At 39.8% G+C, this 12,703-nt stretch overlaps 2 protein-coding genes across 25 annotated transcripts in view; both read right to left on the bottom strand.

The window, feature by feature from the left end:
* Positions 1–12,703, bottom strand: part of Erich1 (glutamate-rich 1) — a gene marked incomplete at its 5' end in the record, with an annotated part of 52,793,804 nt that overhangs the window by 13,939,252 nt on the left and 38,841,849 nt on the right.
* Positions 1–12,703, bottom strand: part of LOC148000601 (uncharacterized) — a 251,643-nt gene that overhangs the window by 105,935 nt on the left and 133,005 nt on the right. For 3 of the 25 annotated variants that reach the window (XR_015639997.1, XR_015640028.1, XR_015640030.1), the window contains exon 3: positions 3,037–3,316. The exons of the other annotated variants lie outside the window; for them this stretch is intronic. The gene's annotated coding sequence lies outside the window, so the exon portion shown is untranslated. The remainder of the gene's footprint in view (positions 1–3,036; positions 3,317–12,703) is intronic. 25 annotated transcript variants of the gene reach the window in all.

The raw sequence follows: 12,703 nt of genomic DNA, 5'->3' as shown, positions 1-12,703 counted from the left end.
GGAGCAACAATCAAAGAATGTGACACTGGGGATCACACTATAGGAATAGAGGTTCTACTTGGAAATCAGGAAGGAATGTAAGCCTTTAAAGGGAAGTACAATTTATCACAAGGTTTAGTTCTGCAGGATATGGATGTCGAAGCTCTTCCTTCCCCAGGGCCAAATGCACCACATTTTCTACTCTAACAAACATTGCTGCTTTTACCTTGAACTTTCCATCAGAACAAAACCAGCATCACTCTTTGGCAAGTGACAATAGCAAAAAATACTTCAGAGGCCCATAAAACTGTGCAGGTGACATCGAGTATCACACATGCCTCTGACCAAGGCTGTCCTTCCTTCTATCTCCTTCTTACTGTTCCAGCTTGGCCTTTCCCTTGAAGTCTGTGGGCACTACTCTGCACTGTGGATACTTGCGGAAGGGGTACTGGGAAGGTCGTGCATAGGTGGGATGTAGACTAAGATTCCTCCTGCATTGTCTAACAGGAGACTGGGGGCAATGTTACGTATGTGGTGGCAGAAATGGAGTGGGAGAAGAAAGGCTTGTAAGGTACTGGTCCTTACGTGCCCTGCTGTCACCCAGGCAACTCCACAGGAAGGACAGATGGAACCATAAAGTGAGAGAAATAACCCAGATCCAGAGGAACGATGGCTCAGCACTTGCCCAGTAAGGACACAAATGGGGCATCTATCCAGTGTTTATAGGATCAGTGTTATTGTAAACCTCCAAATGGAAGGGTTGTTGTTTCTTTAGGAGGCATTTTAAATACCTAAGTGTAGATAGTCCCATTGAAGCTAAATGAATAAGCTTTTGTGAAGGACATGGAAAGGCCTGATGATAGGGATGAAGCAGGGTGTGTTAACTGGTGGGAAAAAAGCTCTTATCTTTTCTCCTCTTCTTTTATACTCCTGCAAGATAATAGCATATGCACTCATACAAACTGAACTATTGATGGGGACTTAGTGCAGCCAGGCTGCCTTTTTACTTCTTAACTAATTCTAGTAAGATTTGCAATGTTATCGCTGCACTGCCCAACCCTCTGAACCTGTCAAATAACTCTGCTCACAATGCATATTAATCTGGGATGTGTGGTTGGAAGAAAGAGCTGATAAGTCCATCTTCAAGATGTGATAAGTACAGAGTATTTCTAATGGATGACAATTGCGTTACACATCTGCAGAATCACCAGGACTGGGGAGCTTTAATTAAAATATACACACATATATACACAAAAGATAATGAGGAGAAAGGGGACATCCTTCCTGTATGTGGTTTCCAGGCCCTGCAAATGAGCTATCTTTTGCTGTATTTCTGCTAATTAAATATTGCATCAAAGTCTCTCACTGATCTTGAAAAGAAAGGTGCCATTAACACCTCCTTTAATTTATATATGATTTCTTTGTGTTGTAGTAATTTTGAATAATTTAGCATAAATCACTAATAAATACAACATTGAAGCTAGCCAAATTTCTTATAAGGTGATTTTTTTTGTCATATTGGGGAGGAAAAAACTGTATTTTCTTATAAAAGGAATGAACAGGGGCAGTAAACAGATTTATTAAAACCGGGCTCTGAAGCTACGTTGTTAATTTAAATATTCATTCGTGAACAAAGGGAGAAATTCTGAAGGGGTACTTCTGCCTAGGAGAATTTGGTTGAACGAGGAAAGTTTCTCACCCCATATAAGTCTGTGATCTACACCCTCAGGGCCTGTAACTTCTCATCATGGGTTCCCTAGTTCCAGTTGTTTAAGAAGCACAGGGTTTCGCAGACCAAAGGAGAAGACATGCACCTTGGAAATTTTAGTTTCCTCGGGGTCCAGAGAGACCACGGGGCTTTCATCTGCTCCCTATTAGTTCAAAGTCGAAACCTCTTTTTGCTCTTTTCAAAGGTCAGGGTCAGGAGATATTTTTGTAAGGGGCACATCGGGAATGAAGAGACAAGTGTGTGCACTGACAGAAAAGGTTTCTGAGAATGACCTGAGGGGAAAAAAAATAAAGCAAAGGTCACAGTCCCAGAACCCTTTCCTGAGGCAAAAAAGACAAGAAGCCCAGACTGGGCAAGGGCTAGATGACTGATGAGGTGGCGAGGGACTTTGCATTTACTGGAATTTTCTGTGCGAAAGCTATTGCCAAGGGAGAAAGAAAATAATGGAAAGAAGTGTCCCAGGTTTACTGATCCTTCTCCTTCACCACCCGCAAGCCATCCTTGTCCCTGGGGCATCTGGATTCCCTGTTCAAAGATGGTACTCACTGTGTGTAGTAGGGAATGAAACAGTGATGATAGCCAGTTCCTTCAAAAAAGGCATGGAATCATTGAAATGCAAACCAACCTGACGCAGTCTGTAGTATTAGGCTCTAAAGATGTCCTCTCAGTGGAACACCATATACTCATCACTTCTCTTTCCTTCCTGCCTTCCTCATCTAAATTTAAGATAAATTGCTGCTGGCTCAAATTGTCTGTATTTCTTACATCAAAGTAGACATCTAAGTTTTTTTTTTTTTTGTCAGTCAACCCATTTTATGTAATAGAATCAAAGGATCAGTTAGCATGGGATTCTTACACAGTAGATAAACAATAACAAATTCAAACTAGTTCACATGTCAGAGATAATGCCTGTAGATTATATGGAAATACATACATGAATTTGGATGTGATTATGGAATAGTAATGCCTTTATCATCTAAAATTATGACAATAATTTATGTGTGCTTGGGCCAAATTTTATTTTATGTATCAATATTTTAATGCACTTTAATCAAAATATAATCATATTATTTCCCTTTTCCTTCTCCTTCCTCCAGCTTCTTCCAGGTCCCTTCCCCCAAGCCCTTTCATTCCCCAACCTCTCAAATTGATAGCTTCTTTTACTTTACTATTGTTACATATATGCACAAATATACAAGAAGCCTGCTAAGTCTCTTTATGTTGCTTGTGTGTATATTGTTTCAGGATTGACCACTTTGTTTTGAGTAACTGATTGAGGGCGCTCATCCCTCAGGTTAATTCTCACCCTCTGATCAGTCATTGCTTACCTCTCACTCTTTGGATAGGAGCAGCATCCCATGCTAGTTTCCTCCCTCTGTATTGGCATGCAGTATTGTCATTGCTCAAGTCTTGTTCATGCAGCCATCTCTAGATCAGGTAAAGCACCTCACAGACTTCTGGTACTTAGGTTCTTTCCACCCTTCTTCCATGATCTTCCATGATGACCACAGATGCTGGAGCTGTGCGGCCTATCCAGTTGGCACCCCACAATCCTCTGATCTTTACATTGTGACCAGTTGTGATTTTCTGTATTGGTTTCAATTTTCTCTATAGAGAGGATTTTTAATGAGGCATAAGTGTTATACTTAAGGATGAGTACATGGATAAAACTTCAAATGTTAGAAATTATGTTGGTCGAGCAAAATGGTGGTAGCAGATTGTCCTTGGCTGTACAGAAGCTGTCTATTTTGATGCAATCCCATTTGTCAAGTCTTACTGCTTCCTTAACTTTTGAATTCCTATACAGAAAATCCTTGCCTCCAAATATATCTTTAGGTGTTTTCCTTATATTTTCTTCTAGTTATTTCAAAGTTCCACATCTTCCATTAAAATTTTTATTCATTTTGAATTAACTTTTGTACAGAATTAAATCTACAGATCTAGTTTCAGTCTTTACGTAGTTTACCAAGCACCATATGATAAAAAGGCTGTCATTTCCCCAACATATGGGTTGTTTTGGCATCTTTGTTGAGAATAAGGTGACTGTAGCAGTGTGGGTTTATCTGTGTGACCTCTACTCAATCTCACTTGTTTACGTGTGTATTTTCATACTAGTATTTACTATGGCTCTGTAGCAGAACTTGAAATCAGGTGTTATAATGTCTCTAGCATTGCTCTCTTAATGCTTCTATATAAATTTTAGGATTGCTTTGTTGTTTGTTTCCTATTTATACGAGTATGCAATTGAAATTTAGCTGAAGATTCCATCAAATAGATGGACTACATTTAGTAATATAATTATTTGACAATATTAATTTGTCCATTCATGTCCATTCATGTTTTTCACTTTCTAATGTCTTCTTCAATCTCTCTTTTTTTATTATTATTTTTAGGATTTTATTCCTTTATTATAAATAGCCAAATTACTTGTATCATAGCCATAATATTCTTAAGAATATTTTAGTATCTGTTGGAATGGTAGTAGTATTTACTTTGACATTGATAATAACCACTGTTTATGTTTTCTTTAACTGGCATTTTTTCTTTATTGCTCAGTACAGGTATTTACCAATTCTACTTTTCTTGCCAACACTTAACTTGGAGCGATATTAATTCTGCCTGTTTAAAAATTCTTTAATCCTGTCTTTTCTTTTTTCCTTTTTTTCTTTTTTCTTTCTTTCTTATTTTTTTTGTTTTGTTTTTTGTTTTTCCCCCATTTTTATTAAATTGGGTATTTTTTTATTATTAACTTGAGTATTTCTTATATACGTTTCGAGTGTTATTCCCTTTCCCGGTTTCCGGGCAAACATCCCCCTCCCCCTCCCCTTCTTTATGGTGTTCCCCTCCCAATCCTCCCCCAATTGCCGCCCTCCGCCCAACAATCTAGTTCACTGGGGGTTCAGTCTTAGCAGGACCCAGGGCTTCCCCTTCCACTGGTGCTCTTCCTAGGATAGTCACTGCTACTTATGAGGTCAGAGTCCAGGGTCAGTCCATGTATAGTCTTTAGGTAGTGGCTTAGTCCCTGGAAGCTCTGGTTGCTTGGCATTGTTGTACATATGGGGTCTCGAGCCCCTTCAAGCTCTTCCAGTTCTTTCTCTGATTCCTTCAACGGGGGTCCTATTCTCAGTTCAGTGGTTTGCTGCTGGCATTCGCCTCTGTGTTTTCTGTATTCTGGCTGTGTCTCTAAGGAGCGATCTACATCCAGCTCCTGTCGGCCTGCACTTCTTTGCTTCATCCATTTGTCTAATTGGATGGCTCTATATGTATGGGCCACATGTAGGGCAGGCTCTGAATGGGTGTTCCTTCTGTGTCTGTTTTAATCTTTGCCTCTCTATTCCCTGCTAAGGGTATTCTTGTTCCCCTTTTAAAGAAGGAGTGAAGCATTCACATTTTGATCATCCATCTTGAGTTTCATTTGTTCTAGGCATCTAGGGTAATTCAAGCATTTGGGCTAATAGCCACTTATCAATGAGTGCATACTATGTGTGTTTTTCTGTGATTGGGTTACCTCACTCAGGATGATATTTTCCAGTTCCGACCATTTGCCTACAAATTTCATAAAGTCATTGTTTTTGATAGCTGAGTAATATTCCATTGTGTAGATGTACCACATTCTCTGTATCCATTCCTCTGTTGAAGGGCATCTGGGTTCTTTCCAGCTTCTGGCTATATAAATAAGGCTGCGATGAACATAGTGGAGCACGTGTCTTTTTTATATGTTGGGGCATCTTTTGGGTATATGCCCAAGAGACGTATAGCTGGATCCTCAGGCAGTTCAATGTCCAATATTCTGAGGAACCTCCAGACTGATTTCCAGAATGGTTGTACCAGTCTGCAATCCCACCAACAAAGGAGGAGTGTTCCACTTTCTCCGCATCCTCGCCAGCATCTGCTATCACCTGAGTTTTTGACCTTAGCCATTCTCACTGGTGTGAGGTGAAATCTCAGGGTTGTTTTGATGTGCATTTCCCTTATGACTAAAGATGTTGAACATTTCTTTAGGTGTTTCTCATCCATTCGGCATTCCTCAGCTGTGAATTCTTTGTTTAGCTCTGAATCCCATTTTTAATAGGGTTATTTGTCTCCCTGCGGTCTAACTTCTTGAACTCCTTGTATATTTTGGATATAAGGCCTCTATCTGTTGTAGGATTGGTAAAGATCTTTTCCCAATCTGTTGGTTGCCGTTTTGTCCTAACCACAGTGTCCTTTGCCTTATAGAAGCTTTGCAGTTTTATGAGATCTCATTTGTCGATTCTTGATCTTAGAGCATAAGCCATTGGTGTTTTCTGCAGGAAATTTTTTCCAGTGCCCAAGTGTTCCAGATGCTGCCCTAGTTTTTCTTCTATTAGTTTGAGTGTGTCTGGTTTGATGTGGAGGTCCTTGATCCACTTGGACTTAAGCTTTGTACAGGGTGATAAGCATGGATCGATCTGCATTCTTCTACATGCTGACCTCCAGTTGAAAAAGCACCATTTGCTGAAAATGCTATCTTTTTTCCATTTGATAGTTTTGGCTCCTTTGTCAAAAATCAAGTGCCCATATGTGTGTGGGTTCATTTCTGGGTATTCAATTCTGTTCCATTGGTCTATCTCTCTGTCTCTGTACCAATACCATGCAGTTCTTATCACTATTGCTCTGTAATATTGCTTGAGTTCAGGGATAGTGATTCCCCCCTGAAGTCCTTTTGTTGTTGAGGATAGTTTTAGCTATCCTGGGTTATTTGTTATTCCAGATGAATTTGCAAATTGTTCTGTCTAACTCTTTGAAGAATTGGATTGGTATTTTGATGGGGATTGCACTGAATATGTAGATCGCTTTTGGTAAAATGGCCATTTTTACTATATTAATCCTGCCAATCCATGAGCATGGGAGATCTTTCCATCTTCTGAGGTCTTCTTCAATTTCTTTCTTCAGAGTCTTGAAGTTCTTTTTGTACAAATCTTTTACGTGCTTGGTTAATGTCACACCGAGGTACTTTATATTATTTAGGTCTATTATGAAGGGTGTCATTTCCCTAATTTCTTTCTCGGCTTGTTTCTCTTTTGTGTAGAGGAAGGCTACTGATTTATTTGAGTTAATTTTATACCCAGCCACTTTGCTGAAGTTGTTTATCAGCCTTAGTAGTTCTCCGGTGGAACTTTTGGGAATCACTTAAATATACTATCATATCATCTGCAAATAGTGATATTTTGACTTCTTCTTTTCCGATCTGTATCCACTTGACCTCCCGTTGTTGTCTGATTGCTCTGGCTAGAACTTCAAGAACAATATTGAATAAGTAGGGAGAGAGTGGGCAGCCTTGTCTAGTCCCTGATTTTAGTTGGATTGCTTCAAGTTTCTCTCCACTTAGTTTAATGTTAGCAACTGGTTTGCTGTATATGGCTTTTACTATGTTTAGGTATGGGCCTTGAATTCCTATTCTTTCCAGGACTTTTATCATGAAGGGGTGTTGAATTTTGTCAAATGCTTTCTCAGCATCTAATGAAATGATCATGTGGTTTTGTTCTTTCAGTTTGTTTATATAATGGATCACTTTAATGGTTTTCTGTATATTAAACCATCCCTGCATGCCTGGGATGAAGCCTACTTGATCATGGTGGATGATTGTTTTGATGTGCTCTTGGATTCGGTTTGCCAGAATTTTATTGAGTATTTTTGCGTCGATATTCATAAGGGAAATTGGTCTGAAGGTCTCTTTCTTTGTTGAGTCTTTGTTTGGTTTAGGTATAAGAGTAATTGTGGCTTCATAGAAGGAATTCGGTAGTGCTCCATCTGTTTCAATTTTGTGGAATAGTTTGGATAATATTGGTATGAGGTCTTCTATGAAGGTCTGATAGAATTCTGCACTAAACCCGTCTGGACCTGGGCTCTTTTTGGTTGGGAGACCTTTAATGACTTCTTCTCTTTCCTTAGGAGTTATGGGGTTGTTTAACTGGTTTATCTCTTCCTGATTTAACTTCGGTACCTGGTATCTGTCTAGGAAATTGTCCATTTCCTGCAGATTTTCAAGTTTTGTTGAATATAGGCTTTTATAGTAAGATCTGATGATTCTTTGAATTTCCTCTGAATCTGTAGTTATGTCTCCTTTTCATTTCTGATTTTGTGATTTTGGACACACTCTCTGTGTCCTCTCATTAGTCTGGCTAAGGGTTTATCTATCTTGTTGATTTTCTCAAAGAACCAACTTTTGGTTCTGTTGATTCTTTCTATGGTCCTTTTTGTTTCTACTTGGTTGATTTCAGCTCTGAGTTTGATTATTTCCTGCCTTCTACTCCTCCTGGGTGTATTTGCTTCTTTTTGTTCTACAGCATTTAGGTGTGCTGTCAAGCTGCTGACATATGCTCTTTCCTGTTTCTTTCTGCAGGCACTCAGCGCTATGAGTTTTCCTCTTAGCACGGCTTTCATTGTGTCCCATAAGTTTGGTTATGTTGTACCTTCATTTTCATTAAATTCTAAAAAGTCTTTAATTTCTTTCTTTATTTCTTCTTGACCAGGTTATCATTGAGTAGAGCATTGTTCAATTTCCACGTATATGTGGGCATTCTTCCCTTATTTTTATTGAAGACCAGTTTTAGGCCGTGGTGGTCTGATAGAACGCATGGGATTATTTCTATCTTTCTGTACCTGTTGAGGCCCGTTTTTTTTACCAATTATATGGTCAATTTTGGAGAAAGTACCATGACGAGCTGAGAAGAAGGTATATCCTTTTGCTTTAGGATAGAATGTTCTATAAATATCTGTTAAGTCCATTTGGCTCATGACTTCTCTTAGTCTGTCGACATCACTGTTTAATTTCTGTTTCCAGGATCTGTCCATTGATGAGAGTGGGGTGTTGAAAACTCCTACTATTATTGTGTGAGGTGCAATGTGTGTTTTGAGCTTTTAGTAAGGTTTCTTTTACGTATGTAGGTGCCCTTGTATTTGGGGCATAGATATTTAGGATTGAGAGTTCATCTTGGTGGATTTTTCCTTTGATGAATATGAAGTGTCCTTCCTTATCTTTTTTGATGACTTTTAGTTGAAAATTGATTTTATTTGATATTAGAATGGCTACTCCAGCTTGCTTCTTCTGACCATTTGCTTGGAAAGTTGTTTTCCAGCCTTTCACTCTGAGGTAGTGTCTGTCTTTGTCTCTGAGGTGTGTTTCCTGTTGGCAGCAGAATGCAGGGTACTCATTGCGTATCCAGTTTGTTAATCTATGTCTTTTTATTGGAGAGTTGAGGCCATTGATGTTGAGAGATATTAAGGAATATTGATTATTGCTTCCTGTTATATTCATATTTGGATATGAGGTTATGTTTGTGTGCTTTTCTTCTCTTTGTTTTGTTGCCAAGACGATTACTTTCTTGCTTCTTCTAGGGTATAGCTTGCCTCCTTATGTTGGGCTTTACCATTTATTATCCTTTGTAGTGCTGGATTTGTAGAAAGATATTGTCTAAATTTGGTTTTGTCATGGAATATCTTGGTTTCTCCATCAATGTTAATTGAGAGTTTTGCAGGATACAGTGACCTGGGCTGGCATTTGTGATCTCTTAGGGTCTGTATGACATCTGTCCAGGATCTTCTGGCCTTCATAGTTTCTGGCGAAAAGTCTGGTTTGATTCTGATAGGTCTGCCTTTATATGTTACTTGACCTTTTTCCCTTACTGCTTTTTTTTTTTTTTGGTTCTTTTTTTCGGAGCTGGGGACCGAACCCAGGGCCTTGCGCTTCCTAGGTAAGCGCTCTACCACTGAGCTAAATCCCCAACCCCTCCCTTACTGCTTTTAATATTCTTTCTTTATTTTGTGCGTTTGGTGTTTTGACTATTATGTGTAGGGAGGTGTTTCTTTTCTGGTCCAATCTATTTGGAGTTCTGTGGGCTTCTTGTATGCCTAGGGGTATCTCTTTCTTTAGGTTAGGGAAGTTTTCTTCTATGATTTTGTTGAAGATATTTACTGGTCCTTTGAGCTGGGAGTCTTCACTCTCTTCTATACCTATTATCCTTAGGTTTGATCTTCTCATTGAGTCCTGGATTTCCTGTATGTTTCGGACCAGTAGCTTTTTCCCCTTTACATTATCTTTGACAGTTGAGTCAATGATTTCTATGGAATCTTCCGCTCCTGAGATTCTCTCTTCCATCTCTTGTATTCTGTTGGTGAAGCTCGTATCTACAGCTCCTTGTCTCTTCTTTTGGTTTTCTATATCCAGGGTTGTTTCCATGTGTTTTTTCTTGATTGCTTCTATTTCCATTTTTAATTCCTTCAACTGTTTGATTGTGTTTTCCTGGAATTCTTTCAGGGATTTTTGCGATTCCTCTCTGTAGACTTCTACTTGTTTATTAATATTTTCCTTTGTTTCTCTAAGGGAGTTCTTCACATCTTTCTTGAAGTCCTCCAGCATCATGATCAAATATGATTTTGAAACTAGATCTTGCTTTTCTGGTGTGTTTGGATATTCCATGTTTGTTTTGGTGGGAGAATTGGGCTTCAATGATGCCATGTAGTCTTGGTTTCTGTTGCTTGGGTTCCTGCGCTTGACTTTCGCCATCAGATTATCTCTAGTGTTACTTTGTTCTGCTATTTCTGACAGTGGCTACACTGTCCTATAAGCCTGTGTGTCAGGAGTGCTGTAGTTCTGTTTTCCTGTTTTCTTTCAGCCAGTTATGGGGACAGAGTGTTCTGCTTTCGGGCGTGTAGTTTTTCCTATCTACAGGTTTTCAGCTGTTACTGTGGGCCTGTGTCTGGAGGTCACCAGGCAGGTTACTTGCAGCAGAAAAGTTGGTCTTACCTGTGGTCCCCAGGCTCAAGTTTGCTCATGGGGTGTTGCTTATGAGCTCTCTGCGGTGACAGCAACCAGGAAGATCTGCGCTGCCATTTCCGGGAGCTTCCGTGCACCAGGGTTCCAGATGGCGTTTGGTGTTTTCCTCTGGCATCAGAGATGTGTGCAGAGTGCAGTCTCTTCTGGTTTCCCAGGCGTGTCAGCCTCTCTGAAGGTTTAGCTCTCCCTCCCACGGGATTTGGGTGCAGAGAACTGTTTATCCGGTAGGTCCGTTCAGGTTCTGGAGGTGTCTCAGATGCAGTGGTCCTGCTGCTCCTGGGCCCTCCTCCACGGGAACCCAGAGGCCGTATACAGTTTCCTCTTGGGCCAGGGATGTGAGCAGGGGTGGGCAGTGTTGGTGGTCTCGTCCGCTCTGCAGCCTCAGGAGTGCCCACCTGACCAGGCGGTGAGGTCTCTCTCCCACGGGGTTTGGGAGCAGAGAGCTGCTGCAGGCCGGGATCCGCGGGTTTGGGACTCCCGGTAAACACTGGAAGTGCCTTATTAGGTCTTTTTATGCTACCTTCATTCTCTCCTGTAATTCTTGTTTTATAAATGGGGAGATTAGTTTCATTCCTACCAGGAATCTAAGAATTAAAATATAGAGATTATTTTGATCATGTGATGTGATTCATTTCCTAAGATAATCGGAGTATGACAAATATGAATAAAATCAGGAATAATTTCCAAGATCAGATACTTATTTGTAATTTTGCATCATGCTACAACCTGTTTCCTAATCTTATTGTCCTCAAAGGAAAGTATTTACTCCATGCACCTAACTAAAAGTTTAAATAGATAAATAAATAAATAAATAAATAAATAAATAAATAAATAAAGGCTATGTTAAATCAGCAATGGAACTGTGTGACTGAGAAAGACCTAGTTCTAGAAGAGTACAGAAGTTCATAAATTGTTCACTATAGGAAAGAAATCATTTAGTTCTAGCAAAAGCTGGAACGCAAGACCTATTTTTGTTAAAAAATTATGTCCCATAATATCTGTTCTCTCTAACACATTTCAGAAAGGGCATTTAACTAGAGAGAGAGAGAGAGAGAGAGAGAGAGAGAGAGAGAGAAGTCATTTCTAAATATTGCAAATATAAGAAGAGTGGTGTCAATACTATCAGTACCTCAGTTATGATATAAGCAATGCATTAGAGTTCAATCTCCCACATATACATCCAAAATTTCTGGCCTTGTTTTGTTCTTCTGCTAAGTAAAGTATACAGTTATGTCTCTATATTCATATTCATTATCAGCTGAAAAGAATTTTTCTCAAAATTTGCACTTAAAAGTACTAATCCCCAGATTTAGGAATATGGCTTCATCTTTGACCACCCTTCTACTTGGGCACTCTTTGTAGGCAGCATCCTCAAATTTATTCACCCGGAGAAGTCCTATGTATATTGAAATGACCACCTTATTCGTGTTTGTAATATTTGGTGCTTAACCTGTAGTAAGTTTTAAGTGGTCTACCTACGATGAGTTTCCAATCAGAAGAGTGGTAAGAGATTGCCACCAGAGGAGCAAAGAAGAAAAGAAGAATGTTTTCCACACCCAGTAGTGCCAGTGGACCCAAGGTATAGGAAGATAGGCATGACCCCCACCTGACTCCTGCCTGGAAAGTAATTCAGCAACACCTTCATCTTGAACTTCTATCTTTCCGAATTGTGAGGTCATAAATTGCTGTAGCTGAAACCAGCCAGTGTGAGCTATTCTGTTATGGCAGTCCTAGGAAACTAACAGAATGCTTTCGTGTATTGCTTCTGTGTTTGCTTTTTAAACCGAACATGACAATGCTCTGGATGTTTCCAACGAAGCACAGCTGAGGTAGAGAGCAGATTTCACTAATTGGCAAGATGTCAGTTGAAATGGAGCGACACTCACTGTCGTCCACACCTTCTGTTCTTGCCCCTGTTGCTTTAGACTCTGCTGATTAATTTGTGATGGAAGCACAGTGTCTGTGGACTTTAACAAAGGAACTGGAATTAGCTGCCCATTAGACAGGAACTGGACGCCCTTCACTATACGTTCATTGGCCCTCATTCCCCTCCTCCCACTGTCTATCCCTTTTTGCAGTTTACCCTCCAAACTTCTTTCTGCATCAATAAGATTTTGGCAACCTGCTCCAGAAGAAATCAGCTTCGACATCTCCCAGACAGCTGGTCAGTTTTTCACTTGTTGCCCTTCTTCCCAAGA

This window comes from Rattus norvegicus, chromosome 16, assembly GCF_021556685.1.
Source record: "Rattus norvegicus strain SHRSP/BbbUtx chromosome 16, alternate assembly SHRSP_T2T, whole genome shotgun sequence".
NCBI lineage: Eukaryota > Metazoa > Chordata > Mammalia > Rodentia > Muridae > Rattus > Rattus norvegicus.
The sequence above is the reverse complement of the archived record's forward strand: the minus strand, read 5'-3'. Positions and strand labels throughout refer to the sequence as shown.